Source organism: Bombina bombina, chromosome 2, assembly GCF_027579735.1.
Source record: "Bombina bombina isolate aBomBom1 chromosome 2, aBomBom1.pri, whole genome shotgun sequence".
In the NCBI taxonomy this organism is placed as follows: domain Eukaryota; kingdom Metazoa; phylum Chordata; class Amphibia; order Anura; family Bombinatoridae; genus Bombina; species Bombina bombina.
Genome location: NC_069500.1, coordinates 64,262,309 through 64,289,586, shown reverse-complemented (window position 1 = coordinate 64,289,586; position 27,278 = coordinate 64,262,309). Strand labels below are relative to the sequence as shown.

The window sequence follows — 27,278 nt, the reverse complement described above, 5'->3', positions numbered from 1 at the left end:
AGTATTAGATAAGCAGTCCAATCCTTAGCCATACACTGGGGAGATCCAAAAGAGAGGTCAGGAGACAAGCCGGATTCAGGAACCAGGAGAAACCCCAAACAGGAATTTAGGTTCAGCAGAGAGGCACAAACAAAGCTGGTAAACCACAATGTCAAGGCATGGAGTGGTCTGTGAGGCTGCCTTAAATAGCAGTGCTGATTGAAAAAGAACCTGCAGCTGGCAAGAAGGTGTAGTCATAGAGCTATCCAGTGCAGGTAGCAGCACAAAGAAACTCTAAGCCTGAGCCAGAGCTCTCCAGTGGTGCAGAGACAGAGCAACAGGCTGACAGAGAACCAGCAACAGAGGTCCCTGAATCAATTCTGGGCACTGACATGACACCCAGTACCTTGCCTGCCATTGAACTTACATATTCTCACCTAATTATGTTTCTATCCATTCATCTATAATATTTACCTCTTGCTGTATATTATTATTATTTATTGCATAATGCGATAAGTGAAAAGTGTTCCCCTGCAATAGTGCACAGGGATGGGATACAGTATGTACCTGCAATGATGCTCAGGTATGGGATTAAGATGCTGCCCTGCATTGGTGCCTATGGAATTGGGTAAATTAATGCCCTGCATTGATGCACAAAGATTTAGGCATTGCCATGCATTGATTAACAGGGTTGTGATGAGGGGCTTCCTGCTTTGGTGCAGGAGTATTGTGGTAGTGCCCTGCTTTTTTGCCTGACTTGATTGTAGCATACATGAGGTTCTTGAGCTTAATTTGCAGCCACACTCACCTTTTCACATCGTGCCCCTGAACTTGGTGCACATACACCAGGAACTCACACTCACAGGCTGCTTTCTTCTTGCAGCTGATGCCTAAACCACTGTCTGTGTCCAGGAAAAGCTAACATGACATTAAAAAGAGTTATCTTGCATTTATTTGGACTTGGGAAGAAGAATATATTTTCAGATAAAGTTATTGAACAATGTTATTAGACTTTTGAAGTAAGCCTGTTGCTGTTTGCTTATAATTCTTAAGGACATTAATTATCAGTCATTTGTGACTACAGAAAGGGATGTTGCGGCTCTGCCCTGTGTATTTTGGAGGTTTTCAAGATTTCCATCATTATATAACTTACTTATACAACTAATATGCAATACATTAAAGGTTTAATTATTTAAAAGGAGTTTGCAGGTAAAAATATGTACAACTAGCAACAATTAAACTTTTTAAAATAGTTTGTATGAAAAAAAAATGGAAAGAACTATTTGGAATTGTTTTTTGATACTGCATTATACATGCTCATTTGTAGATGGGGCAACTCTTTCATCTCTATTAGATGACATGGACATATCCTCCCAAGTCTGATGGAAGAAAGTTGTCTTTAAAACAAAACACTCTGATGCATTTAAAGGGACATGAAACCCGAATGTTTTCTTTCATGGTTTAGAAAGAGTATGCAATTTTAAACACCTTTCTAATTTACTTCTATTATCTAATTTGCTTCATTCTCTTGATATCCTTTGCTAAAAAGCATATCTAGATAGGGTCAGTATCTGCTGATTGGTGGCTGCACATAGAGGCCTTGAGTGATTGGCTCACCCATGTGCATTGTTATTTCTTCAACAAAGGATATCTAAAGAATTAAGCAAATTAGATGATAGAAGCAAATTGTTGTTTAAAATTGTATTCTCTACCTGAATCATGAAAGAAAGTTTTTGGGTTTAGTGTCCCTTTAAAATACTTTCCTTTGGATAAAACACACAACAAACAAAATAGTATAATGTGGCCTTAACAGTTTTTTAACATTTTTCTTAAAAAAACTTTCTATCCTTGAAGAAGCTCCTTCTGTGTGTTGGGAACATGGTTGGCATTGCCTCATGACTTACATGAACTAGAAATAATCTATGATTTTTTAATTTTATGCCTATAAGGGCTTTATAAGAGTTTTGGAATTATGCTATATAGCTGAGGCTTCCAGTTAAAGGGCCATAATACCCAAATGTTTAAATACTTGAAAGTGATGCAGCATAGCTGTAAAAAGCTGACTAGAAAATATCTCCTGAACATCTCTATGTAAAAAAGAAAGATATTTTACCTCAAAAGTTCCTCAGTAGCCACCTCCCATTGTAAAGGATTTCTAAGCAGCATTTTAGTGTGTCTGTCCTGGGACATCTTAAGGGTTGAGCATCGTGCACTCTCATATTATTTCACCAATCAGGTAAAGGAAGCTTACTATGAAATCTCATGAGAGTTAAGTCAAATCTCATGAGATCACAGTAAGAGTTCATGACCTCAGCACTGCTGATGCTGATTGGCTGCTGTTCATTTCTTCATTTTTTTTTAATTTTTACCTGCAGCTGGCTGCAGCTGAGTATAACTTTTTACACAGAACTTACTCTGCTGAGCTGAGGAGATTGTGAGGTAAAATATCTTCCTTTTTTACATAGAGATGCTCAGGTGATATTTTCCTGTCAGCTTTTTACAGTTATAATGCATCAGTTTCAAGTGATTTAGCATATGAGTATTATGTCCCTTTAAGAGGACTTGACTTGACAGTATCGATGAGACTTCTTTGATAATTATGTCAGACTAGTGACTAGTTAGATCATGCTATCATACTATTACACTTGTCACTTAGCCCTTAAGGATGACCACTGTACCCTGTACTTAAGCTGCTTCCTCAAGCTCAGGTAGTGTACTATTTCTGCATACCTCTGCAGCGCATAAATAGTGCTATGGAGGTCATCCAGTGGGGAGATCATGTTGTTGAATCCTTGCATTGCACTAAATAAATAGTGCCTAGATACTGGCATGCTGCAATGCATGCTGGTATCAGCCTCAGTGGGCTATCACTAAATGCTTCACTAAAATGTCCAGAGATGTCCAATAAAGTGCCCTCATGGCCATGTGATCCCATCATAAAGGACAAGCAATTGTAAACAGTGCCTTGTCTTGAACCCTCTTCTTCCCCTGCTGTTAACACCTATGTCATACAAATAGTTAACATTTGTTTTAATAAGGTGCACTTTGATTTATAAATGTATTTTAACAAAGTGAATTTTTTTAAATAAATTTATTTTAATAGTTTTTTTTTTTATTCCACAGTTTATTTTCCGCCCATGTGGATAAAAGGCTTAACTTAAAGATGTCCATATGTCTTTTGGTAAGTATCCTGGTTGTCTAGTTTCTACAAATATCTACTTCTGTGCGACCACTTTTTTGTTTACAGTCCAAGCATAGCAAATTTTGGTATTAAAGCAATAATTCCCTCCTTGTAATATTTTGCCTACATTTCATATAAATTACTTGGAAACCTATGTCTATAAGATTGGGCTGTTTGACACCCCCTGCTAGCGGCCGATTGGCCGCGAATCTGCAGGGGGCGGCATTGAACAAGCAGTTCACAAGAACTGTTTGTGCAATGATAAATGCCGACAGCCTATGCTGTCGCCATTAATTGATGTGCGGCGGACATGATACGCTACATTGTATCATGTCCGCTCGCACTTTCATAAATCGGCCGCAATGAATCTAGTTGGTGGTATTTTTTGTTAGCTACACTAGTTTTGTAGAAATTATTTTAAAGAAAACAGATAAGAATTTCATTTCCAACCCCCTTTTTTCAGAATTAAATTCCAATTTATTGTTATTTTATGTATCCATATAGGGTATCCCAAGAAAGCCCCGTCTGTTTGCTAAAGAAAAGGGAATATAATATGTATGGGTACACTCAAAGGGACATTCTAGTCAAAATTAAACTTTCATGATTCAGATAGGACATGCAATTTTAAACAACTTTCCAATTTACTTTTATCATCAAATTGGATTTGTTCCCTTGGTGGTATTTTTGAAAAGCTAAACCTAGGTAGGCTCAAATTGATTTCTAAAAACCGTTGAAAACCACCTCTTTGCTCAGAGCATTTTAAAAGTTTTTAACAGTTAGACAGTGCAAGTTCATGTTTGTCATATAGATAACATTCTGCTCACTCCCGTGGAGTTATTTATGAGTCTGCATTGATTAGCTAAACTGCATGCTTGTCAAAAGCACTGAGATAAGGGGGCAGTCTGCAGAGGCTTAGATACAAGGTAATCACAGAGGTAAAACATATATAAATATAACTGTGTTGGTTATGCAAAACTGGGGAATGGGTAATAAAGGGATTATCTATATTTCTAAACAATAACAATTCTGGTGTAGACTGTCCCTTTAACTAGAGAGTGGATAATTAAGAGGAGACAAATACACAGCAAATATGTTGAAATTGCCTCTTCATATAAGAACAGAAGCTGGAAAAAAACCTTTGCATAAAAAGTTTGCGCTCACAAGGGAGCACTTCCATAGGCTCCAATGGGAGCTTCGTTCTCATTCTGTGAGACACGGCATGAGAACCTAGCACAGTGAAGAGGGTAAGTCATGCAGGGATGGGCAGCAGATTTAAAATATATATTTATATGAATATATACATATATATGTATGTGTTTATATGTGTATAAAGACATGTTCACAGCCCACACCAAAGAGAGAGAGGAACACTGCCACACAGATCGTGATTAAAACTTGAACTTTTATTGACAAAAAAGTTAAAATTTTATTACAAGACCAGAGACTCATATTTTGCTTTCTTTCCTTTACTACTTAAATGCAGTTTTTAAAAGTATACATAAATTAATACAAATAACTGTCAATATTTGAAAAAGACAGTAAAAACAAAGTAGAAATCAGTGACCAATAAAATAGAGAACTGGTTAAACTATAACAAAGTGACCAATCAGCTTGACAATGTAACCTATAAACTGTCCAATATACAGCAGCAAATCCTCTTTCTTTTACTGCTTCAGGAAAGATAAGTATTGCTCAGAGTGTTAATAAACAAAATGTTATTGAAATTATTTATTTCTTTACTTTGTTTATCTTCATTGTTCTAAATTTCTTTTAACATTTTATTTTTATTTAAACAGAATAGTCCGTTTTTTATTATTTATTACTTATTCGTTTGTTAATAATTTCCCCCCCCCCTTCTTATCTCTATATTTTTTTGTTTTTATTCCGGTTTCGTTTATCTTAATTTTTACCTGTATATTTTGGCCCTTTATACTTTCATTGCCTCTGCTTTGTCTGTCCGTTGTGCTGTGATGTGCCGACGTCCATCTTGTGACTGTCGGCCTCGGTGCGCATGCACAGTGATCCTCCATGTACACTGCGTAGTTCCGACTTGTTTCCTGCCCTCTTTACCTCACAAACAGCTGGCTGCCATCTGACACAGTTGTTATTTTGTTGCACTCCGGATTTAAAGTATTTGTTTCCGGCTGACATTATTTAATTCATATTTACTGGTCTGTGTCTCCATCTTCTGACCAAAAATTTTATCACACCTTACAAAAGTTTTTAATTATATTAAATTAATTGTTTTCTCATATTCTTTGGGGTCAATTCTAAAATATATTTTAAAATATTTTAATTTGTTTTTTATTATATTTAAATAGTTCTTATTTTAAATAAGTTTATATCTAAATATAGTTTTATTATACTATATATTTATTCTTCAATATGTCTCAAACCTCAGATTTAAACCCTTCACTTAATTCTGAAGGTGTTCAAAAAATGATTGACATTTCCATGAACTTAATGTTGGAAAAAATAACCTTTTTAATTGATAAATCCTCAAAAAAGGCTATAAAAAGGAAAAGACCTATTTCTAGTGGTATTAAGGAAAGTAATAAATTGATTAAGAAATCTTGTCTCTGGCTCTGCTGTTCCTTGCAGGAAAGGAAGAATAACACCTGCTATTTCCTCTACTCCCAAGAGGTCACTAATGGGAGTGGCTTTGGCCAATGATGATAATTTTGATGTTTGCTCTGATACAGAATTTAATTCCGATTCCTCTCTGGATTCGGTTAAGTCTGAGGATTATTTATCTCACTCTTCATCTGAAGATTCTTCGGCTTCTCCGAAGATTAAAAAATTTAAAAAATGTTTGAAAAAATCTAAACACCTTCATTCTAAAAATTTGAAGTTTTTTGATTGTCTAGGTAACCCTAGGTTTAACGCTGATGATTTGCATCATCCTAGATCTGCGGAGTGGTGTCCTTCATCAGACATTGCAGATTTTATTGATTTCCAACTTCGCCAACCTTTAAAAAGGGATTCCAGAAATAAAATGAGGGCAGAATGTCCTAGACCGATTCTCCCTAACAATGCAAGTTGTACCCCTGAGGTTGATCCAAAAAATTTTAAATTTATAGGTTCCCCAGGATTTAAACTTAAAAAAGGGATGGATAGGGCATGGAAAATTTGTCAGGACAAAATGTTAGACACCATTGGCCCCTTAGCAAAACTTTTTGATTTGTCTGAACAAGCTGTGTATGACAATTTTTTGTTAGATCCGGTCATTGTGAGAGAATGGCTTCAGAGAATGCTCAGCTTTTTAGGGAATGCCAATTCTGCAATGTACACAGAGCGTAGACGTAACATCCTTAGAAGAATTGACCCCAGAGTGTGTGATTTTGCTATAAATGAAATTCATTCTGATACAAATGGCCTTTTATTCGGAGACACTTTTATCAAAGAACTAAACAGTTATGTTAATACTTTTTCCAATTTAAATAAAGTGAGAACATCTATGAAAAAGATCTTTTATCAAGAACGTTTTTCTGAACAGGCTGGGAAAGGTAGAGGCCGCTTTCCCGGCCGTGCTTCATACCCAAATAGGTCTCAATTCTCCAGTCAACAATTCCAACATCAAAGGCAATTTCAAAATCCAGTCTCCTCAGGTTTCTTACCTTCCAGAGGAAGATTTTATAACCCAAGACTTCAATGTTCAAGGCAAAGATCCCGCACCCCTAAAGGTAAATCTTTCTTTTCTTCCTTTTCATGTTTCTTCCCAAAACATAGTAGGAGGAAGATTATCTCTCTTTGCACACAACTGGAACCCGATCACTACAGATCAATGGGTTCTTCACACTGTTTCAGGTCTTTTTATAGATTTTATTTCTCCTCCTTTCCAAAATTCTCTTCCTCTTCCAATAAAATTTTCAGTTTCAGACAGAATACTTTTTCAAAATGAAATTTCAAACCTTTTATCAAAACAAGCAATAGAACCGGTTTTAAATTCTCAAAATTGTTTTCTCAGCAATCTTTATCTCGTAAAAAAGAAAAATGGTCAATTTCGCCCAGTTATAAATTTAAGATCTCTAAATGCCTTTGTTGTCTATCAACATTTCAAAATGGAAGGTATCCATCTTCTCAGAGATTGCCTTCTAGACAACGATTACCTAGTCAGATTAGATCTGACAGATGCTTATCTTACAGTTCCTGTAGCTCAAGAACACAGGAAATTTCTCACTTTTGTTTGGGAAGAAAAGATTTGGAGTTTCACTTGTATGCCTTTCGGCTTATCTTCAGCTCCTTGGATCTTCACCAAACTAATGAAACCTATCATTATTTGGCTTCGCCCTTCGAGGCGTTCGTCTCATCATCTATTTAGACGATATCTTGATTATGAATCAGAACTCTGTCGTTCTAAATTCTCAACTCCATCTTACTATATATATTCTAGAAAATTTAGGTTTCTTAGTCAACAAAGAGAAGTCAGTTCTTTCACCAACCAAATCTTTAACCTTTTTAGTTTTCCAAATAGACACATTAAATTCTACACTCAGTCTACCCAGAGAGAAAATTGTGAATATAAAGAAAGAGATTTCAAAAACTCTTTCTTTATCTTTGGTCCCCATCAGGACTATAGCAAGAATAGTTGGGTTATTTTCATCCTCTATTCAGGCTATTTTCCCTGCTCCTCTTCACTACAGGGAACTTCAACGTTTAAAAATCTTTCATCTTCAGAAAGGTCTTTCATATTCCCACTTAATCCCTCTATCTTCAGAAGCCAAAGAGAAACTTTCGTGGTGGCTCTCCCATATAGAAGCTTGGAACGGGAGAGCCATTTTTGGGAAAACTCCAGATCTAATTATAGAATCCGATGCCAGTCGTTCGGGCTGGGGAGCTCATTGTGGTCCTTCAATCACGGGAGGAAAATGGTCTTCAGACGAAAAACGTTTTCATATCAACTGCTTAGAACTTTTGGCAGGCTCTTTTGCAGTCAAGAGTTTTGTCAAAGATTCTTTTCCTGTGTCCATTTTACTCAGAATGGACAATATTTCTGCAGTACGTTATTTGAATCGTCTCGGTGGTACAAAATCAAGAGATTTATCGATTATTACGAAATATTTAATTCACCTTTGCTTGGACAGAAATATTTCTGTTAGAGCAGAATATATTCCAGGTTTAACCAATGTCACAGCGGATTGGGGTTCTCGGTATCTGATAGACTCCAGGGATTGGAAACTTCATCATCAAGTTTTTCATTCGCTTCAGTCTCTCAGAGGTCCTTTTTCGATGGATCTGTTCGCTTCGAGACTGAATTTTCAGATTCGTCCGTATTTCAGTTGGTGTCCAGATCCAGACGCTTTAGCGATTGATGCATTTCTCCAACCTTGGCCCCTTCAGACAGCTTATGCGTTTCCCCCATTTTCTATGATTCAGAGAACCATATCGGTAGTCCATCGAGATCTCCTGTCAATCACTCCCCTTTGGCCATCTCAACCTTGGTACCCATCTCTTCTAGAGTTATCTGTCAACCATCCTGTTCTTCTTCCTCTTTTTCCTCTGCTCTTGTCAGATCCAGAAGGCCATCCTCACGACCTTATCCTTCAAGGATCTCTTCGTCTCATAGCCTGGTCAATTTCAGGCAATCTTCATCTCTCCAGGGCTTATCACAACAAGCTAAGGATCTCCTTCAGGACTCACTGGCCCCAGGGACCAAAAAATGCTATTTTTCCGCATGGACCAGATGGTCTAGCTGATGCTTGGAGAGAGGTTTGGATGCCGTTTCAGTTGATATAAGAACTATTATTAATTTTCTTACATCTCTTTTTGATTCAGGATTAGCTTACAGAACTATTAATGTTTCTAGATCTGCTATTTCTGCTAAACATTCTTTTATTAATAATTTTCCTGTGGGTCAACACCCTTTAATTTGCAAATTAATGAAAGCTATTAAGCTTAAGAGACCTCCTGCTCCTAAATATTCCTCCTTTTGGGATGTTGATCTTGTTTTTTCTCTTTTTAAATCTTGACCTTCTAATGATTATCTATCTTTTAAACAACTTTCTGCTAAATTAGCTACTCTTTTATGTTTAATTTCTTTTCGCATAGTTTCCGATGTTAGAGCTTTAGATTTTAATTCTAAACGTTTCACTCCTGAAGGTGTCACTTTCTTTATTTCTAAAAGAACTAAATCTTTTTCTACTTCTATATTCTATCCTTATTTACCTTCTGAACCTTTTCTTTGTGTGGTTTTATGTTTAAAAGAATATGAACGTAGAACCTCTTCCTTTCGTACTTCCTCTTCTAATCAACTTTTGTTATCTTTTGTTCCTCCTCATCATCCTGTTTCTTCTACTTCTATTGCCAGGTGGGTTAAATGGGTTATGAGTGAAGCAGGTATTGATTTGTCTTTTTCTGCTCACTCTGTTAGAGGATCAGCCGCTTCTAAAGCATTTTTGAAAGCTGCTACCCTACAACAAATTTTGGATGCAGCTAACTGGTCTTCAGATTCTATTTTTAAACAATTTTATTTTAAACCCATTGAACATGCCTCTCTTAATTTATTTTGTTAGTTGCTTTAAACTAGCAAAATATGAGTCTCTGGTCTTGTAATAAAATTCGGATTATCCTAAGTTATGAAGGTATAATCTAGATTTTATTAAAGACACAGAGACGAGTATTTTCCCTCCTCTATTTAATATATATACACTTCTCCCTCCCTTACATGTATTATTATATTATTAATCTTTTATTGTTTATTTGTTTTAGTTTTCAATCCTTAACAAGGATATCATTTTAAATGGTTTTATCCCTTTTCATCTGAGTGAAAAGACATATCTCCAATCAAGTTCTTCCCAGTTTCTACAAGATTCCAGTTGGTTTTCATTACCTACAAATAATATGGATATTTCTTCATGGATGATCTGCTTCTTCAAGTTACTCCTTTTCAGTACCCTTTGTTGCCTTTTGGTTTGGAGTTATTTTTCCATGATGGACATATTATTTCCTTTAACAGATGCCAAGAAAGAGGATTTGCTGCTGTATATTGGACAGTTTATAGGTTACATTGTCAAGCTGATTGGTCACTTTGTTATAGTTTAACCAGTTCTCTAATTTTATTGGTCACTGGTTTCTACTTTGTTTTTACTGTCTTTTTCAAATATTGACAGTTATTTGTATTCATTTATGTATACTTTTAAAAACTGCATTTAAGTAGTAAAGGAAAGAAAGCAAAATACTCGTCTCTGTGTCTTTAATAAAATCTAGATTATACCTTCATAACTTAGGATAATCCGAATTTCATAGCCGGATCAAAATACCACTATGACAGCAGAGATGGAGAAAGGAGCTTACTCCTCAACACTGCTGCTGATGCGTTTCGGCAAATACAGCCGTAATCATAGCTGCAGAGTATGGTTCAATTAGACCCTTTAAAACACTTAATAGTATATAATTGGCTAAACACTTTAGCATTGAGTAAGCCTTCAATCGCCACCCCCCAATCATGTGGGATACATATCACCTTGCATTTAACCTTTTGTATTACAGGTGCATTTTATAGGATTTAACCTATTGTAAAGATTAATACATTGCAGAATACAACACACAAACAAATATAAAAAAAGGCAAATAAAGGCTTATCTATCAATGCCATACATTCAAATTATTCACATTAACTGAGCTTTACACAGTGATTTTTTAGAGCAAAAAAGCATATAGAGAATAAAGAATAAATGACATTATAGCAGATTAATGTCACATTAGGTTACATAAACATAACCTAGCCCATTACTAATGTCCACTTCTGAAAATAAATATCCATACACATCCTTGAGTATTTATCAAAGAGTTAAAGGGACACTGAACCCAAATTTTTTCTTTCGTGATTCAGATAGAGCATGCAATTTTAAACAACTTTCTAATTTAAAAGTTGGATTGGGGTAAGTTTTCTGGTATTCACAGCAGAAAATATCTTAAGGAACTATTCCCAGAAATTAATCAGGTCATAATCAGAATTAAAACCATATGGAATTCTTGTTTTGAGCTTGTGAATCCAGAAAACCTCCCTCTTTCTTAAAAGCTTATACCTATCTCCTCCCCTTAACGGACATTTAACTATCTCTATAATAGTCTATTTTAAGGACTCAGCACTTTTGCCATGTACCTCCTTAAAATGCTGTACCAAAGGGGTAGTGAGTTTAACTTGTTTAATGCTGGAAACATGCTCACACATTCTTTCTCTCATTTCCCTACTTGTGAGCCCCACATACTGTGTCCCACATTGGCTGCATGTAAGGAGGTAGATGGCATATGTTGCCCTACAGTTTAAACATGAGAGATGTTTAAAGGTTTCTCCAGTGACTGTGGTCTTAAAGCCTTCCCCAACCTGTAAATGATCACAGACAATAAGGGTAACTGCACCTGAAAGTGTCCTTGAATTGCAGCTATGAAGAGCCACTGGTATGGATGGACCTCAATTGAGTAAGGGCTATCATATTGCCTATGGATATGCCTTTTTTGATCGTATATCTACACCCTTTACTGACCACATCTATTAAGCCATCATCAGCTTTGAGCATATTAAAGTGTTTCCGAATGATATTGCAAACTTGATGAAAGTCATTACTATATTCAGTAATAAATGAGACCCCCTCAAAAAGACATGTTAACACATAAATATATATGTATTTAAGCATATATATTTATAGAGAACACACCGTTACCCATAGATCGTAATGTAAAGGCACTTTTTAGTGCCGTTTTTTCTCTAACACCCCATATCCTCTCACTTTAACCCCTAAATACTGATTTGTGCAGTTTATTTTTTATTAATAAAATACTAGATTAAAATTTGGGGTCAATTGAGGCACTTTTGGAAAATTAACCAGAGATCTGATCTTTGGTTCATTTTTGGAGAGCTAATTGCTAACGCAAGCTTGTAATGGCTGATTATTTATCGCACTCTCGTAAAAATTTGCGCCCCACTTTTAATGTAGCCCTTAATAGGGAACAGCAATTTATAGATACATATATTGATATAATTATTTTAAAAATGCCTGTTTGTCCTCATTCATAACAATCTATATAACACATGAGCCTTAAAGTACTTTACTATAAAGCTGGACAATTTCATTTTGAGAATAATAGACAATAAAGATAAAATCATAGTTCCAATATTTGTTTCCTTTTTGTTAGTTTTTTTGTTTAACATATAGCATTTGAGATCTGCCTTTAAAATGCTCTTTACAGTACAGTCACAATGATAAAAGCAGCAAGTGAAATTAGATTTTGATTTTATAATACTCATGCTGGTTACTACTGCATCTATACACTTTTATGACAATGTTAACATACAGATGTTGCTTTAATCTTCTTTCTAAATTACTTTGTATATCCCCACCGTACATTTTTCGTTCAAGGTAGTTTATTTTGTATCAGTTCATTTATTTTAAAAGTTTTTTTTTTCTATCATTGCTAAAGTACTAATGATATTTATAAATCTGTTCCCTTTAATCGCTATGAGTTTTGTATTTCTATAATATTATTATAGCTTTCTTTTTTCTTTTCTTATTTTTATGACCCCTTTTTCAAATTTAATAAACATATTTATACATTCACTGTTGGATCTCATTTGTTTTGTATGGTCCACTCATTATGTTTGAAGATATCCGTAGCTGACAGATCGTACATTTATTAAACCTTTGATCAGACAACATTCCTTCACATGAACAATTTTATGCTGCCAAAATGTATTTGCTATTTGATGGTGTGGCTTCTAGGAACCCTACTGTTCCCAATTATCCATAAAGTTCTCTGTTTTTGTTCTCTCTCTTTTTTAAGGACATACATTTTTTATTTATTTCATTTTTTGCTATATCCTTGGTATGCCTGCTCTATAATAAAAATGTATTATTTAAAAAAAGAAATATATATATTGCTAAAATAGCGGTTAGATACAAATTTGCTAAATAGATAGGTCACAAATAATCGTCAAATGATATGGGGGTCAATTTATCAAGCTCCACTGCCCCATAACCTGTCCGCCTGCTCTGGGCCAGCTGACAGAAATCAAACCGATAGAATATGATAGGGTTGATTGACACCCCCTGCTAGCGGCACCAGCAGTTCGAATAATTATCGATGTGCAGCGGACATGATACGCTAGATCGTATCATGTCTGCTCGAACTATATTACATTGACCCCTTGGTGTCTAATAAATGTCTATCATAAGAGGTAGAAGACCAAATTTGTTTTTAATATTTAGTGGACATTAAATTATATGATAAAGAAAAATTAGCGAGACAACAAAGTCAGATTTTTTGGTAAAACACTGAAAACAATTCTTCCATATACTTATATACTTCTTTTGTATGCTTTTTAATCATTAAAGCTTATGTGAATGGGCAAAGGTACATGCATGGTGTGACCTGGTAATTTTATTTTTTCATGGTGTGAAATTATTATTATTTTTTTTATATCTCTTTAAACTTAATGGATAATGCTAAAAACTGTATTTCATAAATGAGTCATATGGTCTTAAGAATTAGGACCAAATTTATAACAAACGTAGAGTCTAATCCATTTAAAATTTGTGCCTAACATTACAAAAGTTTTCCATCTGTTTTCTGACGTATTCTATTGTAAGAAAAGTGGCAAACAAAGCAAAAACAGCAGCAGCAGCAGCATTAAATACATAAATAAAAATGTATATTTATTTTATGGTACCAGTTATTCATCATAGTCAACAGCAACAACAATTAGATATGTGTGAAGTATTAACAGGAGGAATCACTTTATATTTGTATGCATTAAATATTGTTTCTGTACATATACTGTGGTATATATTAATGACTCTATGCTATACGGTCTTGCAAATGTGCATAGAGATAATTGGATTATAGATGTTGAGACAAAATTTGTCTATTATATAAGTCCCTAAAAGTTATTCTACTTTCAGCAAGTGGTAGATTAAGTTAAATACAGAGAGCAGTTTGGGTTTATTCCTTATACTTGATAGTATTCAAAGTTATTGGTGACTCAAAAGATAAAGTAATAACTTAAAAAGAGTGTAATTCAAAAAATAACTTAAAAGAGTGTGTTCAAAAAATCTATTCAGTTCAATAATACATAATTATTAAAAACAAATATTAAAAACAGTACTGATAAATTGGCAAGCACAAATTTAAAAAGACAGATACACAAAATACAATTTGAAAAGCCCAATATTGTCTGTTGGGATGGTTTGTCCGTTATAAGAGAACATAGAATAACGAAACTTGAGTTTCAGTAACCATTAATGGTGATAAAGAACTTTTTATAAGTAGTTGAGTTACCTAAGAGATCAGCGTGATATTGGTTAATATCGTAATACAGAGTGTCAGTGAGAAAACGAAAAAAAGAAGAGAAAAAAAACAAGGAAATCGTTATAATTTATATGTAACTGATATGAGGTGTCAGTTAAAGAACGAAAAGAGAACACTCTAATTGGTATGAATGTGAAAGATCGTTACAATTTTCATGTGACAATAAACTAATGTAACAATATTCAGTGCCAAAGTTAGGTTAAGCAAAGAGAGCAGAAAATCTAGATAATACATATCCAATTGTATCCTAGATAATAAATGTACGCTAAGCGATCGAAATAAAATACAGCTTTAGTGTGCAAAGCTTAGTGATCACATATAGAAATGTGTAAATTAAGGTGTATACAATAAGTGCATAGATAGAGCTAGAGGGATTTTTTTCACGTGATATTTGGTATGGTATAAAAAGATATTTAGATAGTGTCGATTAAAAGGCAAAGGAGAGAGCGCTCCTATATAAGACACTGTGAAAAATGTTTGACAATATAACGGTATTCAATATTATGAACACAGACAAAAATGCATAGATGGATTGGCCAATCCAAATTGAATATTAGAAATAGAAATAACTCTTAACGAGTTACACAGGATATATATTACAAATAGTGTCAGATAAAATCTGACTAGAAACACATATAATAAAATGGTCTTTTTGAGACCAGGTTAGTAAAATGAAAGAGCGAACATTTGTCTATAAGGGCTTAAGTGTCCAAACAAAGTCTTAGGTGTCCAAACAAATATTGAGTTAGATGCGGTTAAGTCAAAAGTAAATCCACACAACAAAAAATCCAAATGAGGACAAGTTGGTTATTGGTGAATTTTTCGACTTGGAATTTGGATTAAAGCATACTCCGGTTTACTTGTTTTTTGGAAGAAAGAGAAAACGGATTGTGGCAAAAAGAACAATTGCTCGAAACAAATTAGGAGATAAACTCACCTATCTGTAGTGAATATTCGGGCTGGTTAGTCGGCAGTGTATCAGGAATTTGTCAACGCGTTTCAACCTCTAAATGAGGTCTTTATCAAGACTAGTGCCAGCTCCATTAGTTTGCTACAATTTAAAGTATTTCACAGCCTATAGCGTGTGAGGGGTGTGGCTTGGAATCGTGCCATTTGTCATTGATTCCTCAGCGGCCATATTGGATGTGGGCGATAGTAAGAGCAAAAATCAGTTCTTTCGGCTGATTAATTGACCTGTTGTTTATATGTAGTGGCCAAGATGTATAGTTGTTCATATTTGCATCAATGACTAACTTTGAGAATTATCGATTATATAATATAGAAAAGATAATTAATTTTGACTACAGCCCAAATTATTAATGTAGCTACGATAGGTGAAGCACAACAATTTTAATTCATATACCACATCAAAGTGCTTATACAATAAAGAGAGGAAATCTTAGAAACTGTCTTTGTAAACAAGCAGATATATTTTGTATCTGTCAAAATAAAATAATACAAATAAATATGATAAAATCCTATTTTGGATTTAGTTACGTGTCATATTAAAAGTTGATAAATGATACAACAGGATAACATAAAGGCATATATCTTGTAGTATACTTTCACTATTTGTCATAGTATGGACTAGAAAACTAGACATTTGATGTGCTAGATCTGATTCTGAATCTATATAGGTTTATAAAATATAGGTGCTAATTGCTAATAAATTGGGTTCAGTGTCTTATTAACATTAAAGTCTCTGGTCACACATAAATGGTAATAACTTTGGATATTCTTATCTTCTTACTATTAGTAACTGTTACAGACATATGGAGTTAGATCTATGGTATCTGTGTAACTACATTATAACTATATACTTTAAACTATAGCTATAAAAGATGTGCTATTTTGAATTTGGCATTTAGGCCCTTGGGATATATAGTATTCATTTCAAAAATCCATTTATATTCGTCTTTGAGCAGCCTTTTCTTAATGTCTTCCCCTCTCCAATCTTTTTCGACTATCTGTAGACCCATGCATTTCATCATTTTGGTGTCACCATTATGTTTTTGTGTGAAATGTTTGTAGAGGGGGACATCAGTGTTTTTGCCTTCTATTTTGAGTAGGTGTTCTCTTATTCGGTCTCGTAGTGGCCGGCTAGTTTGTCCTATATATTGCAGGCCACACGAGCATTCAAGGAGATATATGACGCCTTTGTCTTTACATCTAATCATCTGTCTCAGTCTAAATTTTTCTTTTGTGATGAAAGACTGGAGAGAGTTCTTTTTTAGGCCGTGTTTACATGCCTTGCATTTAATGCATGGATAAAAGCCTTTTAGTTGATCCCCTTGAATCCCTGTCACCAAGCTTAGCTTCTTCGGTTTCACACTTGGTGCCAGCATCGACTTCAGATTTCGTGACTTCTTATATATGAAGTGTGGATTTTCACTTATCTTTTCGCCTATATTGTTGTCTTCCTTTAGTATGTTCCAATGCCTTTGAATCATTTTTTTCAATGTTATATTTATCTTGAGTGTATTCAGTAATGAAGGGTACATTTAGAATGTCTTGGTTGGTCAATTTCTCTTTATTTTTGTATTTCAGTAATGACTTTCTTTCTATTTTATCCACTTCTTCCATGGTGTTGTTGACCTCACTCATATTATATCCTCGCTCTTCGAAGCGTTCCAGTAGAATTTTAGACTGATTCTGCCAATCTTTATCACTTGAGCAGTTTTTTTTTACTCTTAAAAGTTGTCCCTTTGGTATGTTTTTAATCCATTTATTATGGTGACAACTTTTCTGATGTAGATAATTATTACAATCGACTGGTTTGAAGTATGTGGAGGTATTGATGTTGCCTTTGTGTGAGTTGATCTGGAGATCTAGGAAGGTTATTTGTTCACTTGAGTATTGATAAGTTAATTTTAGATTGGTCGTATTTTGATTCATTACATGAAGTGTGTGTTCTAAATCACTAACACTTCCTCTCCAAATCATCAAAATGTCATCTATATATCGGCGATAGAGTACCAAGTCTGCACCCGAAAGATGTAAAGACAAAGGCGTCATATATCTCCTTGAATGCTCGTGTGGCCTGCAATATATAGGGCAAACTAGCCGGCCACTACGAGACCGAATAAGAGAACACCTACTCAAAATAGAAGGCAAAAACACTGATGTCCCCCTCTACAAACATTTCACACAAAAACATAATGGTGACACCAAAATCATGAAATACATGGGTCTACAAATAGTCGAAAAAGATTGGAGAGGGGGAGACTTTGAGAAAAGTCTGCTCAAAGTCGAATATAAATAGATTTTCGAAATGGATACTATATATCCCAAGGTCCTAAATGCCAAATTCGAAATAGCACATCTTTTATAACTATAGTTTAAAGGGACACTTAACCCAACATTTTTCTTTTGTAATTCAGAAAGAGCATGCAATTTTAAGCAACTTTCTAATTTACTCCTATTATCAATTTTTCTTCATTCTTTTGCTATCTTTATTTGAAAAAGAAGGCATCTAACCTTTTTTTGGGTTCAGTACTCTGGACAGCACTTTTTATTGGTGGATGAATTTATCCACCAATCAGCAAGGACAACCCAGGTTGTTCACAAAAAATGGGCCGGCATCTAAACTTACATTCTTGCATTTCAAATAAAGATATCAAGAGAATGAAGAAAATTTGATAATAGGAGTAAATTAGAAAGTTGCTTAAAATTTCAAGCTCAATCTGAATCACGAAAGAAAAATTTGAGTACAGTGTCCCTTTAAAGTATATAGTTATAATGTAGTTACACAGATACCATAGATCTAACTCCCTATGTCGGTAACAGTTACTAATAGTAACAAGATAAGAATACCCAAAGTTATTACCACTTATGTGGGACCAGAGACTTTAATGTTAATAAAACACTGAACCCAATTTATTAGCAATTAGCACCTATATTTTATAAACCTATATAGATTCAGAATCAGATCTAGCACATCAAATGTCTAGTTTTCTAGTCCATACTATGACAAATAGTGAAAGTATACTACAAGACACATGCCTTTATGTTATCCTGTTGTATCATTTATCAACTTTTAATATGACACGTAACTAAATCCAAAATAGGATTTTATCATATTTATTTGTATTATTTTATTTTGACAGATACAAAATATATCTGCTCGTTTACAAAGACAGTTTCTAAGATTACCTCTCTTTATTGTATAAGCACTTTGATGTGATATATGAATTAAAATTGTTGTGCTTCACCTATCTCAGCTACATTAATAATTTGGGCTGTAGTCAAAATGAATTATCTTTTATATATTATATAATCGATAATTCTCAAAGTTAGCCATTGATGCAAATATGAACAACTATACATCTTGGCCACTACATATAAACAACGGGTCAATTAATCAGCCGAATGAACTGATTTTTGCCCTTACTATCGCTCACATCCAATATGGCCGCTGAGGAATCAATGACAAATGGCGCGATTCCAAGCCACACCCCTCACACGCTATAGGCTGTGAAATACTTTAAATTGTAGCAAACTAATGGAGCTGGCACTAGTCTTGATAAAGACCTCATTTAGAGGTTGAAACGTGTTGACAAATTCCTGATACACTGCCGACTAACCAGCCCGAATGTTCATTACAGATAGGTGAGTTTATCTCCTAATTTGTTCTGAGCAATTGTTCTTTTTGCCACAATCCGTTTTCTCTTTCTTCCGAAACAAGTAAACAGGAGTATGCTTTAATCCAAATTCCAAGTCGAAAAATTCACCAATAACCAACTTGTCCTCATTTGGATTTTTTGTTGTGTGGATTTACTTTTGACTTAACCACATCTAACTCAATATTTGTTTGGACACCTAAGACTTTGTTTGGACACTTAAGCCCTTATAGACAAATGTTCGTTCTTTAATTTTACTAACCTGGTCTCAAAAAGACCATTTTATTATATGTGTTTCTAGTCAGATTTTATCTGACACTATTTGTAATATATATCCTGTGCAACTCGTTAAGAGTTATTTCTGTTTCTAATATTCAATTTGGATTGGCCAATTCATCTATGCATTTTTGTCTGTGTTCATAATATTGAATACCGTTATATTTTCACACATTTTTCACAGTGTCTTATATAGGAGCGCTCTCTCCTTTGCCTTTTAATCGACACTATCTAAATATCTTTTTATACTATACCAAATATCACGTGAAAAAAATCCCTCTAGCTCTATCTATGCACTTATTGTATACACCTTAATTTACACATTTCTATATGTGATCACTAAGCTTTGCACACTAAAGCTGTATTTTATTTTGATCGCTTAGCGTACATTTATTATCTAGGATACAATTAGATATGTATTATCTAGATTTTTCTTCTCTCTTTGCTTAACCTAACTTTGGCACTGAATATTGTTACACTAGTTTATTGTCACATGTAAATTGTAACGATCTTTCACATTCATACCAATTAGAGTGTTCTCTTTTCGTTCTTTAACTGACACCTCATATCAGTTACATATAAATTGTAACGATTTCCTTCTTCACATTTCACACAACTAAGAGTGTTTTTTCTCTTCTTTTTTTATTTTCTCACTGACACTCTGTATTACGATATTAACCAATATCACGCTGTTCTCTTTGGTAACTCAACTACTTATACAAAGTTCTTTATCACCATTAATGGTTACTGAAACTCAGGTTTCGTTATTCTATGTTCTCTTATAACGGACAAACCAGCCCAACAGACAATATTGGGCTTTTCAAATTGTATTTTGTGTATCTGTCTTTTTAAATTTGTGCTTGCCAATTTATTAGCAGTACTGTTTTTAATATTTGTTTTTAATAATTATGTATTATTGAACTGAATAGATTTTTTGAACACACTTTTGTTATTTTTTGAATTACACTCTTTTTAAGTTAAAACTATTTTGAGTCACTAATAACTTTGAATACTATCAAGTATAAGGAATAAACCCAAACTGCTCTCTGTATTTAACTTAATCTACCACTTGCTGAAAGTAGAATAACTTTTAGGGACTTATATAATAGACAAATTTTGTCTCAACATCTATAATCCAATTATCTCTATGCACATTTGCAAGACCGTATAGCATAGAGTCATTATTGTATACCACAGTATATGTACTAAAGCCTTCCCTGTTGGCGCTCCTTCTACCTTTCCAATTTTTCTGCTTTGATGTATAACGACCGTATTGGGTGGTCGTGTTTTTCGAAGTTGAGCCAGTACTTTGTAATTTCTTGGCGCTGTCCACTACATACCACCCCTATTTTAAATATTGTTTCTCCTTAAAATAAATAAATAAGTGACAAATTGCAAACATGCATGTTAATGCAAAAATAAACATTTTTGTGTGGTTTTCACATGCAACTCTTAGTTTTCTGCTGGCGTACACTATGCATGCCTACTCATGAATTACAAATTACATTTAAATGTTGCATTTTTTTTTTTTAAACATTACAATAAACATGTGCACATTGTACACATATGGCTTTGCCCATAAATATACATATAGTCAAAACTGGAAAAACTAGTTTATGACCAACCTAACCCACTTCCTTCCCCAACACTCAACTGAAACTGCCCTCACCAAGGCTACTAACAGTTTTCTTTCTGCTAAAAGCAAAGGCCACTACTCTATACTTATCTTACTTAACCTCTCAGCTGCCTTCAACACAGTTGACCACCCCCTCAGCCTACAGACCCTCAGTTCTTTGGTCTTTGTGATACTGCTCTTTCTTGGATCCACTCTTATCTTTCTCACGGGTCCTTTTCTGTTTCATTTGCTGGCGTCTCCTCCTCTTCAGTGTCTCTGTTTGTTAGAGTACCTCAAGGCTCTGTCCTGGGTCCTCTACTCTTCTCCCTGTATACTTCTTCACTGGGTAAACATATCAACAGCTATGGCTTCTAATATCACCTCCATGCTGATGACCCCCATATCTATCTCTCTACCCCAGCTCTCTCTCCCACTGTCCTTTCTCACATCAGGGATTGCTTAAAGGGACTGTAAACCTTAAAAATAATGTTATATAATACTGCACATAGTGCAGAATTATATAACATTATTTAAGTGCTATAGTTCTAAAACCCTTTTTTACCTTTTAATATGTAAAAATGATGGCGCTTTTACAGACCCGCTCTCTGCTCTCTGCTGAGCGGGTCTGTTATATTTAGTCAGCGCATCGGGCCAGCTGTATAGTCACAGCCCGGCCCGATCGCGCCATAAGACTAAGTGCAGCTCGCTCCTGTCACAGCTGGCCCGATGCGCTGACTAAATATTACAGACCCGCTCAGCAGAGAGCAGAGAGCGGGTCTGTAAAAGCGCCATCATTTTTACATATTAAAAGGTAAAAAAGAGTTTTAGAACTATAGCACTTAAATAATGTTATATAATTCTGCACTATGTGCAGAATTATATAACATTATTTTTAAGGTTTACTGTCCCTTTAACTGGCATTTCTTTCTTTATGGCCTCTCACCACCTAAAGATTAACATGTTCAAGGCTTCTAATCCCCCCTCTAGCTCCACTCCAATTTCTGACTTCTCTTTCATCGTCAGTGGCATCACTATCTCCCCATCACCCCAAGACCGCTGTCTTAGAGTTATACTTGACTCCAACCTGTCCTTTATCCTCCACATCCAATTGCTCTCTTTATCCTGCTGCAAACACCTATGCAATATTTCCAAAATTCACCTGTTTCTTAGCACTGACACCACAAAGCAAATAAACCACTCCCTTGTAATTTTCTGACTTGACTACTACAATATCCTACTCACTGGCCTTCCTCTCTCCCTCTCATTCCATTCTAAATGCCTCTGCCAAGCTAATCCACCTCACCCATCACTCTGTATCGGCTGCACCTTTCTGTGAGTCCCTTCACTGGCTCCCCATTCAGGGCAGAATTAAATTAAAAAATCTCACTCTGACCTGCAAAGCCTAACCAACGCCACCCCCCACTAACTAATCAACAAATATACTCCAGCCCGCCCACTGAGATCCAACAATGACCTACTCCTTGCATCTTCGATTATCATCTCTTTCCATGCTAGACTGCATGACTTCTCCACCAACCTTCTGGAATGCTCTCCCTCATTCTTACAGACTTTACCCTAATCTGCCTTCTTTTAAACTCTCACTAAAGACATTTTTCTTCAGGGAAGTCTACCACCCAAATCAGTAACAAATAATTTCACTTACCTAATAATTACCCTCATCTAACTCTGTATTAACATCATTCTCAGCCTTGCAGTCCTCACCTCCTGTTTCTCACCCTCCTACCCTTCTATATATTTAATTCCCACGGGAATAGATCCCTCAGTAACTGCTGTATTTTTTTGTCAAATTTTGTCTTGTCTCTTCCAAGTTTTGTATCATTCTTTTATTTGTACCCATGGACAGCACTGCAGAATATGTTGGCGCTTTATAAATAAAGTATAATAATAATAAAAAATATAGCAGGAAAATGATACATGTGCACTGAAGCAGCAAATCTTATTGAATCTAACTTTAAAAGGCCAGTGGAAAAAAAAACGCAATGAAAATATGAAAAAAATGTCTGTTGTAGAACAAGGCCTTTTAAATGCCTCTGAAGTCCTTGCTTGGTTACTCTAGTGTTAAGTCATTAGTTTCCCCAGCTCCTAGTTACCCTTCTAGGTGTTCCTGGTTACTCCGCTACCTGTTGCCTACTCTGTGCTTCCTATTGTTCTCCGACCTCCTTGACCTCTGGCTTCCCATTTTGTCTCTAATTCTGCTTGCTTCCACTGGTTGTACACATCTCTGAACTGATCCTAATCCCACCTTAGACCTGACCCTGACCTCTCTTTTGCCAACTAATTGGACTGTTGTTATGGCAGACTGTATTTCTGTTAATGACCTTGGTCTTCCTGACCCTGCTGCTGCCTTACTCTTTTGTGGACGAACCTCCTGGCTGTCCTTGGCTTCCTATTGACTTCAACTTTGGATCTCCCACAGCACTTACCAACCCTTGTGTTTACTTCCTCTCTAGCCAACCAGTTCCACTTCAAGTGTTCTAGCAGAAGAGTATGTATGAGAGTGCTAAATGTTTGCAAGTGGATTCCAGCACAGCTACTCTCATATACTCCTTACACATCCTTTTGCAAAGTGTTTTACATCTGATTGCACCTCATGGGCAGGGCTTTCTATTCTTTCATTATTCATGTAATTGTGTTTTGTAATTACTATTCTTTCTGCTATGTACCTTATATTCCCAGCTCTGTGTCTAATTTTTAGAGTCTACCTGTCCTGCACACTACCTCTATGCAAGGTGTTCTATATCAAATTGCAGCTCATAGGTAGGGCTTTCTGTCCCTTTGTCATTCATGTAAAAATTGTGTTTTGTAATTAATATTCTGTTGCTATAAACATAATATTTCCAGCCCTTTGAAATATGCAACCTTATTAAAGCAACACACCCCCCAGAGAGGCAAAAAAGTGTGTTCTATAAAATGCAGCAAATCAATTTATAAGAAAAAAAAACTAGGTTACATATTTATTTTTTGTCATTCCCAGCGAGCAAGGGATTTTTACACAAAAACACACTGGTTTAATGTCCCTTTAATGTTTTATTTTGTGTTGTATTCTTCAATGGGTTTTTTATTCTTCCTATCAACTGTTTTTACTGAAAGGTATCTGTTAAACAAAATGACCTTTTTACTAGATTTTTTTTGCTAAAAGATTCTCATTTTAAAGTATATCAACTAATTATGTCTTTCACCTATTTGCTCTGCAAGAGTTAATTTTGTAACCTTCCCTTAATCAGACTGTGATAAAGATTAAAATAGGATACAATGAATCATGACTGTTAAATAGTATTTCAATTATTGTTCTACATATCTATAAAATACACTGTGCTGGCTGTATGGTATTCTTCTTCTGATTATCATGATTGCTAAAGAAAAATATTTATGTGCACCACAGTTTTAAATCTATGTTTCTCCACATTTTTAAACCTTTGGCAATTTCTTTAAGATTCCACACAAAACAAAAGCTACTGAATTCACAAAGGAGTCTATTTTTGCCCTGAGCAAGAGTTTCCTCTCCATGCATGCGATGGTCTCCCACTGATTCCCATAAAGTCACAGTGCTTCTGGCTTCAGAAGAATATAACGCCTTAAACATTACATTTCCATTTAAACTGTTTAAACAAATGTGCTAATGGTTCAGTTAAGGGCAATAATGAAAGGTAGTATTATGCAGTAATACTGATATTGGTATATCAGTTTATTCTCTGACAATTGTGTTATGCTTCATGGAGTAAACAAATACCATTAAGCAATATTATCAGGTATAACTACATTATTTAGAATATATAGCAACAAATATATTTCTACATGCTCATTACATTATAATATGGTTCAAGACAATAATATATGTGTGTGTGTGTATATATATATATATATATATATATATATATATATATATATATATATAGGGAAAATCACTCTCAGCATGCCAGGGAATCCTATCAGCCAATCGGAATTGAAGGGATGCCATCTTGGATGACGTCCCTTAAAGGAACCTTCATTTGTCGTTCAGTCGTCGGTTGAAGAGGATGGCTCCGCGTCGGCTCCTTTGAAGATGGCTCCGCTACGGATGGATGAAGATTGAAGATCCGCCTGGATGAAGACTTCTACCGCATGAAGGACTGCCTCTGCCCACCTTGGATGAAGATTTCGGCCCGGTTGGGTGAAGACGACTCAAGGTAGGGAGATCTTCATGGGGTTAGCCTTAGGTTTTTTTAAGGGGGGTTTGAGTGGGTTAGAGTAGGGTTGGTTAGAGTAGGGGTATGTGGGTGGTGGGTTTTAATGTTGGGGGGGTTGTATTTTTTTTTACAGGTAAAAGAGCTGATTACTTTGGGGCAATGCCCCGCAAAAAGCCCTTTTAAGGGCTGGTAAAAGAGCTGATTACTTTTGTAATTTAGAATAGGTTAGGGCATTTTTTTATTTTGGGGGGATTTTTTATTTTATTAGGGGGCTTAGATTAGGTGTAATTAGTTTAAACTTCTTGTAATTTTTTTTATTTTTTGTAATTTAGTGGTTTTTTTGGTATTATAGATTAGTTTATTTAATTGTATTTTAGTTTAGCTAATTGTAGTTAATTTATTTAATTAATTAATTAAATGATAGTGTAGTGTTAGGTGTATTTGTAACTTAGGTTAGGATGTAATTATTAGCTATATTGTAGCTATATTAGGGTTTATTTTATAGGTGAGTATTTAGTTTTAAATAGGAATAATTTATTTAATTATAGGAATATTATTTCGCTTAATTTAAATTATATTTAAGTTAGGGGGTGTTAGGGTTAGGGTTAGATTTAGATTTAGGGGTTAATAACTTTATTATAGTAGCAGCGACGTTGCGGGCGGGAGATTAGGGGTTAATAATTGTAGGTAGGTGGCGGCAATGTTAGGGAGGGCAGATTAGGGGTTAATAAAATTTATTATAGTGTTTGCGAGGCGGGAATGAGGCGGTTTAGGAGTTAATACATTTATTATAGTGGCGGCGAGGTCCGGTCGGCAGATTAGGGGTTAATAAGTGTAGGTAAGGTAGCGGCGATGTTTGGGGGGCAGATTAGGGGGTAATAAATATAATATAGGTGTCGGCGATGTTAGGGGCAGCAGATTAGGGGTTCATAGGGATAATGTAGGTTGCGGCGGTGTCCGGAGCGGCAGATTAGGGGTTAATAATATAATGTAGGTGTCAGCGATAGCGGGGACGGCAGATTAGGGGTTAATATGTGTAAGGTTAGGGGTGTTTAGAATCGGGGTTCATGTTAGGGTGTTAGATGCAGACTTAGAGAGTGTTTCCCCATAGGAAACAATGGAGCTGCGCTAGGAGCTGAACGCTGCTTTTTTGCAGGTGTTAGGTTTTTTTCCAGCCAGCTCAGTCCCATTGTACCCTATGGGGATATCGTGCACGAGCACGTTTTCCAGCTTACCGCTACCGTAAGCAACGCTGGTATTGAGAGTTGAAGGGAAGGTAAATTATGCTCAACGCTCCCTTTTCTGAGCCTAACGCAGCCACTCAGCATACTCTAAATACCAGCGTTGTCTTAAGGGTGCGCTGGGAAAAAAAGCAGCGTTAGCTACGCGGGTCTTTACCGACAAAACTCTAAATCTAGGCCTATGTTAACACACACTGATTCCCTAATAGGGAGAATGCAGCAATACAGAAATCACCACTAGACAGCCTGTTTCTTTCTTGTTAGAAATCTTCAGTAGCAGATAGATTTTGGATTGCTGCTTAGGTAAAGCTCATTTTAGGGTTAAAATCAAAATTCATTAAAATTATGGTGGAGATAAAAGTCTGAGATTAAAATCAGAGGAGTTCTAACAAGATGAAACAGGCTATCTAGTGGTGATTTCTGTATTGCTGCATTCTCCCTATTAGGGAATCACTGTGTGTTAACACAGTATGAAAACAGTTACAAGGAAAAACTACACAAAAGGCATACGGTATGTTTTTGTGAAGTTTTGTTCAATCCTGCAATCTAGCAATCAAACAGTCCCAGTTCTCAGGGCAGTACACATAAATGAACAACAACAGATGATGTGGTTGGAGTCTGTCTTACCGCGTCCGGTCCACGGGTGTGACTGTGGTTCCCCGTCGTCAGGCTTGTATCTGAATTCCTTTACGCCTGAGACCTCCTCCGATCAGATGGTATCTAGGGTCTCCGGGCTTCCGCGTAACAAACACACCCTCCTCAGACGCGTGCAGTTGCTCACGCCCTGCTCAACGTAGGACCAATCCGGATTGAAGAAGGGAGGAGACACACAACTCAATTGGTGTCTGCGTCCGTGCTCACTGTGGGGAATCCTGT

At 35.5% G+C, this 27,278-nt stretch overlaps 1 long non-coding RNA gene across 1 annotated transcript in view; it reads left to right on the top strand.

Moving 5' to 3' along the window:
• The window catches only part of LOC128647649 (uncharacterized), a 249,813-nt gene that overhangs the window by 108,910 nt on the left and 113,625 nt on the right, over positions 1-27,278 (top strand). The window contains exon 2 of the long non-coding RNA XR_008400372.1: positions 3,103-3,160. This is a non-coding gene — a long non-coding RNA (uncharacterized LOC128647649). The remainder of the gene's footprint in view (positions 1-3,102; positions 3,161-27,278) is intronic.